Here is a 6,682-nt window from a genome sequence, read left to right on the forward strand (position 1 = left end):
TTGGCAAGAAGCGGGAAAGCGAAGCAGGAGCTGGGGTTTGCAGGATCGTGCAGGCAGAGGGGGGCTGCGGGGCTGCTGTGCTCCCCGGCCCCGCACCGTCCTTGCCGCCCTGTCCTGTCCTCAGTGCTGACCCTGCCAGGGCACTGCTCTGCTGAAAAAAGAACTCTCTGTAATGTGGGTCTTTGGGGTTTTATTTCCCCCCCCTCTTTCTCTCACCGCCATCCCTCCATCCCTGGCTAACCCATCGGTGAGGGGGTGTCCAGCAGCCTGGAGGTTTGGTGCATGCCAGTGGTGCAGGTGGGAATCCCCAGCCACTGACAGGTCAGGTGGGCATGGTAACTCTGCCAAGTTCCATGGGGAAAAAAGGGGAGCAGGGAAACATCAGGCTCCCTGCAAAAAGCCTCCTTCTAACCCCATCAGCCCTTGGGTTTTGCCCTCGAACAGCAGCTGGGAGGGAGCAGGCAGGGCATCACATCCCAGAGTGCTCGGGGAAGCAAGGGCCGCACTCCCGTTGCTCCCTGGGGATGTCCCCCCCAGAGCCATCCCTGTGGTTTAGGACGTCGGTTCCCAGCCTGCACCCCCTCAAGCTGCTTCGCATGACGCGCCTGGTACCCTCACAGTGCGTTTTGGCACAGGACTTGTTTACGAGCTGTGGCTTTGGCGGTGGGCTCTGCCCCATGCGTTAGCCACGGGGCTGGATGCCGGCAGGATGGGGCTGGGGGCCATGGGCACTGCTCCCACCAACAGGCGGGGGGGCGGGGGGATTTGCAGGCACTTTTTCAAGCATCTGGCGGTTGAATATTTATGAAGTAGGAGAGCAAACCAAACACTGGGAATCAAAGGAAACCGAACCTGATACTTGCAGTTGCTAAAAGAGTCAGGAACTGGTTTCTTCCCACCGGCTGTGGGGCAGGAGCAGCGTGTCCCCCGAGACAGCGGGGCGGGAGGCAGCAGACAAACCCATCAGCCAGCTCCATCCCAGCAGGGCCAAGCCGAACTGGTGTAACCTGGAGCAGCTGCATGGCAGCCACGGTGATTTACATCCAGCCCCGAAATATTCATCGCCTTCAGCAGGATCCTGCTCCTAAGGTCTTTTTAGAAATGCAGTGCTGTCCCTGCATGGGTCTGGTGCAAAGAAAGAGCTGCTGCTCCCCTGCCTGCAGACAGCTGGAGCTTGGGGAGAGCTGCAGCCAGTGCTGCCAGGGGCGTAGGTAAATCCCTGCCGTCCCAGCCCGGCCAGGAGAGGAGGAAACCTCCAGGCAACCGTTTCCAAATGGGCTCAGCATTTCAGAAACGTTGGGAGCTCTGTACTGCAGCACTGGCACAGGCAGTGCAGGAGGCCAGGGTTCATGCAGCCTGGGTTTATTTCTTCAATCTTTCTGCATTTATTTATTTAGTTTTATTTTAATTATTTTTAATAGTTTCTCTGAGTGCTCCCTGGGGCCTTTTTTCTTATTTAGGGACTTGAGGAAAGCTGGAACAGAAGGGAAATATTATCAGCCAAGCTGGGATTTCGACCGCATGCAGGAGTTTTGTGACAGGTCCTCCCCCATGCCCGTCACCACCCTCCACCCACACTCATACACTGCCAAAGCCAAGAAAAGGGTTTTCTCCAGCCGCTCAGCCCTGGGGAGCGCAGCAGCCCCCCACCCTTCCCCTGGCCCAGCTGCTACCTCTGCGTAAGCACCAACACTTTGCCTCTGACTTGCCTGTGTCCCTGCTTTGGGGCAGCTGGTAAGATCCTGCCCGCCCATTGCAGGAGGTGTTGCAATGGGTAGTGATGACTTTATAATTTTGTACAACAGAGAGGACCTCAAGCTCAAATATCCCGTGTTTACTGGTGCTGCAGTGTCCTCCAGGCTTCTTCTTGCTGGTGATTCCAGACCCATCCTGGTGCTATCCATCACCCCTCCCAGCCACCTCCACCTGCCCAGTGCCTCTGGAGGGGTCAGGACCCATTTCCCCTTTGATAGCTCCAGACCCTCAGCTTTTTAAAACTCCCAGAGTTTTATTGCCAGCTCCTTTGGCTGAGTTTTTATGAGCCCACACCCCGGTGGTGTCTGTAGAGGGGGAAAAGCTGGTTAGGAAAATGCCTGGTCTTGACATGCTGGAGCCCATGGGAGCTGGGAAAAACAGTAGGTCGAGCAGCGGCATTTCACCTGTCTGCCTCATCCCAGCCTCAGACAATGGCAAGGCAGGTATACAACCCCACTGGGTGTCCCGGCCGGATCCCCCCCTTTCTCCATGGCCTCTGCTCCCACTCCCACCTCCTCTGCTCCATGTCCCTCCCTGCAGCAGAGGTAATCTGGACAAGGAGCCCAGATTTGACATCATCCCATGAAAACAGGAGAGTTTCAACGTGTGTGATGGAAATAATGCAAACGCAACCCATCTGTTGGAGGCTTTCAGTGAGTTCCCATCCCATTCCCAGCTCTCCATCCATCCTCCTGCCCTGGGCTGGGCAGTGCTGGGATGTGGGTGGCATTGCTGGGGCAGCAGGGAACAGGTCAGTAAATCACTTTTCTAATGGGAGATGATACACTGGGGGCTCTGCAGTGTCCTGCAGCACCCTGGAGATGCAGTCAGGAGGGCACGGGATGCTGGAGGCACTGCCAACTGCCTGCTCATGCAGGTATTGGGCTAACTCAGAGAGCCGTGCAGCGGGCAGTGGTCCTGGGGATGGGGTGCCCAGGGAGCCCACAGGTGTAACAGCCACAGGGAAGGGCTGGGTTCAGGTCCAGGCAGCCTGGCAGCCCTTCATCCCCTCCTGCCAGAGTGGTCCGGTGGGGCACAGAGTGGGATGGGGAGGATGAACGTCGCTGTGGAAAAATACATAACAACAATTTAATAAGACCCCCCCCAAAAAAAGTCTCCCAGCTGGGATTCATCAAGTAGAGTTTTCCAGGAGTAATAATAAGGAAAGCAGACCCCAGCCAGCGCAGTCATACCTTCGTGCGGGCCAGGGCGAGGTGTGCTCCTGGGAAAGCGGGCTGAGCCACCCAGCTCCCACAGCACAGGGACCACGGTGCCTCTCCAGCCAGGACACTGCCGGGATGCAGCGCCGTGGACAAGGGCTGTCTTGGAAAGCCATGTGCATGCAGAAGAGCATGGGCAGCAGCCCTGCGAGCAGCCCCTCCACCTAGAGCTGCCCTGACGGGGGAACAGGCTCCCGTTCCTTCCCGGGACTGGTGGTATTAAGCCTAAAAAGGGAATTGTTGGAGTCTTTACCAAAGAAGGAAGGTTAGCTGTGCTGCCGGCAGGCAGAGCTGGCAGGAGGGATGCTGAGGCACAGCCCGCAGGTTTGGGGGCTCTCCTGCTTGTCCTGGGCTCCCCTTGAATGCATGATCCAGCCCAGAGGTGCTGTGGAGGCTGGTGCTGTGCACTGTCCTCCTCGGGGCACTGCAGGGACTGAGCTGCCCGGACCCTGTGCATTGCCTGCAGCAGGTGTGGGGGGGGCAGTGGGGGATGAGACCTGCAGTTCCCTCCATAAATTCACCTCATTCCTTCCCTGCCTGCTCCTGCATGCGTTTAAGCAAGGTCCCACAGGGAGAGAAGAAGGAGCCATACCCCAGCCCCTCCACCCTCCATCCTCCAAGCCCCTTGGTACCAGGTGGGGCAGCAGAAGAGAGCTCTGCCCTGGGGCATACAGAGACCTTCCACTGCCCTGCACCCCTTGGAGGGGTCCTGGCACCTCTTCCCAAAGTGGCAGATTTATTTGACACCTCCTCATCCCTCTGTCCTTGTCACCATCACCAACAAACTGCAGGTCAGAGACAGGGAAAGCATCCTGTGGCTGGAGAGCCACGCCACAGGACTATGTCCTGTGACGGTCCCAGCAAGGACCAGCCAGAGGTATTGCCTGGGGCAAGGGCTCCCAAGCTGTTTTATAATGAGAGGCTGCAGCTCTTGATGGGCTACAGGTCAAATGCATGGTTATTAGAACTTAGTAAATGCGGTTTTAACAACCATCTGGCACTTCTTTTATATGCAATAACCATCCCATTACATCGAAATAAAATCCACATTTAAGGCACTTAATTGCACAACTGGCCTTTAGCTTTTTCTCTCTCATCTCATAAAAAAAAAAACACCTTCCCATTTCCATCTGTCATAGCAGAAGAGCTCGGCTGCAGGTCTCCAGCCTCCTCTTGAGGCTGGGCTGGTGCATGTGGGGTTTTTCAGCCCCAGAGAAAGGTGATGGAGGTCCTCAAGGGACTTCAGGGAGCCCAGCCAGCTCTGGTGCCTTCCCCTGGGATGGTGGTGGGATCAGCCACCCTCTTGGAGGGGTCCCCAGCATCCCTGGGGATTGTATGGTCATCTTCTGATACAGACTAGAGCAGGGCCAGGGCAAGGTGAGAGACTCATCTGATAGCTTGAACAGAAAAGAAATGCCATATATCAAGGGACGTTAAGATCATTTTAGTTTGGCTTAGCTCCAGTCCTGGGAAAAAACCTTCCCCTCAGCCCAGTTTCTCCCCAGGAAGGGCAATGGGACAGGAAATGCCATCGCAGCTGGCCGAAATGTGTCATTTGGTTACTGCAAAACGTTAAATGATGCAAACCCAACGAGGCAAGGCCATTTCTGGGTCAGAATATCAAAATCAGACATTCTGCTGCCGATCATTTTTTCCTTTCCTCAGGAAAGCTACAGTGACAGGATTTTGCAACATGCTTCAGGGGAGCTACATCTCCCATGGGAAAACGGGAGGAGTAACCCAGTGCAAGGGGGGCATCCCCAGCGTGGGAGATGCCCTCGGCACAGATGCATGCCTGTATCCTCATCCTATCATGCCCATCTGTGATAGATAGTACCTGTATCCTCCCACAGGTACCCATCCGTGTCATGAGCATCTTCTGTGTTGAGGCGGTCAAACATGTTCAGGCTCAGTAATTGGAGATTTAGGTGAGATTGGTGGTTTGGCACTGTTGAAACAGAGCTGATGGGCAGCGTGTCTCGGCTGGGCTTTACAAACCACCACAAATCTGTGCCAGCCACACCTTGGTGCCACCCAAAGAGGAGCCAGTACCACATCGCGGCTCCAGTGCAGAGGGAGAAGCAAGGGTGGCTGGCAGAGTGGGGAGCAGGCTGCCTTCTCGGTGGTGGCTTTCCACATTTAGAAGCTCTCCAGCCCTCTCATTCCCCCAGCGAGGCCAAGAGCCTTGTCCACGCTGCACCAAATGCCCCTAAACCCAGGGAGTGCAGAGGCGAGGGGATGGCGGGTGAGCGGGAGCTGCATCGGCTCCAGGGGATCTTCCCTGGAAAGCAAAAAGCACGTTCCCAGTGCCCTCTGCAGGAGGAAGCACAGCCCTTTTCCCCAAATTTTGGGGCCTTCCAGGAGGGCAGTGAGCAGCGGGACGGGTGTCTGTCACAGGCAGCTTGCTGTGTCCCCCATGGGACAGGGACCTGGAGGCCCACATGTCCGTCCCCAGGGGCTGGCACATGGATGCGTGCATTGCTCCACTGCAGGAGCCTGAGGTCCCCGCTGGCGTGGTTGTGGCCATTCCCAAGAGTCACCTGCAATAATCAATGTGGGGCAAACAGACGGGGCTGTTTATTCCCAGAGGGAAATCCAGCTTGGTTAACTGACAGGTTTGCATTTCGCACAGCAGAGCTGGGGCTTAACCTTACACTTGCTTTTTTGTCTCTTTTTTTATTTGGTACTTAGGGAAAAACAAGGGGTAAGAAATGAAGTGATGAAAATAAGGCTCCCCTGAAGCAGGGATTGCTGAAACAATCCCTTAAAGCTTGCACACCTCCATCGAGGAATATGATGGAGCAGCGTTGCACAGACTTGTTCACTTGTCAAGTCCCTTCCTGACACTGCTGCTGCCCCGGGGAGCTGCCCCCTCCCCACTGACCCCACACAGGAGCAATGGCACCGGTCCCGGCGTCCCACCGATGAAGCTCATGAGAAATGCCCGGTCCAGGCTGTCAGAGCTGGCCCATCCCACCGGGAAGCGTGCAGCCGGACACTGCCCTTTATGCCCCTGTATTGCTGGGAAGAGAAAGCTTTTTGGGGAGCAGCAGCCAAGGAACCAGAGGCTTTGCCAGAGGCTGACTGTGGCGCTCAGCTGCAATTAAGAGCAGGTGATTACAGCAGAGGTGATGGGAGAGGCTGGCACCCACTGCCAGTCACTCGGGGGTGGCAGGGGTAACGGTATCCCAGCGTATCAGCAGCCCCACACTGCTCACTGGCAGGTCCAATGAGTCCCAGGGCATTTGGGGGTTTGCAGATGCCCCAGGAGACCACTGCCCTTCGCTGGGGTAGGCAAGCGCCTTCCCAGCACAGCTGCAGGGAAGGTGCCAAGACACCTGGAGCTGGCGGGACAGCGGGAAATGGTGCACTGGTGCAGGAGCTCCAGAAGGCAGGGGCTGGTGTCACACGACAGCACGGTATGGCATGACACAGCACGGTATGGCATGCAGCATGGCACAGGGCAACAGGAACCAGCACGGCAGGAGGTTGCATGACACACCATGGCATAGCACAGTGTCATACAAGGTGACACAGGGTGACACAGCACATCATGGCATGGTGCGGCATCATACAACGTGACGTGGCACAACACAGCACAGCACACCATGGCATGGCATCACACAGTGTGACACAGCACATCATGCCATGGCACGGAAGCATGATATAAAATGACAGGCATAACATAACGTTAACATAAATTAACA

This window comes from Falco cherrug, chromosome 10, assembly GCF_023634085.1.
Source record: "Falco cherrug isolate bFalChe1 chromosome 10, bFalChe1.pri, whole genome shotgun sequence".
NCBI lineage: Eukaryota > Metazoa > Chordata > Aves > Falconiformes > Falconidae > Falco > Falco cherrug.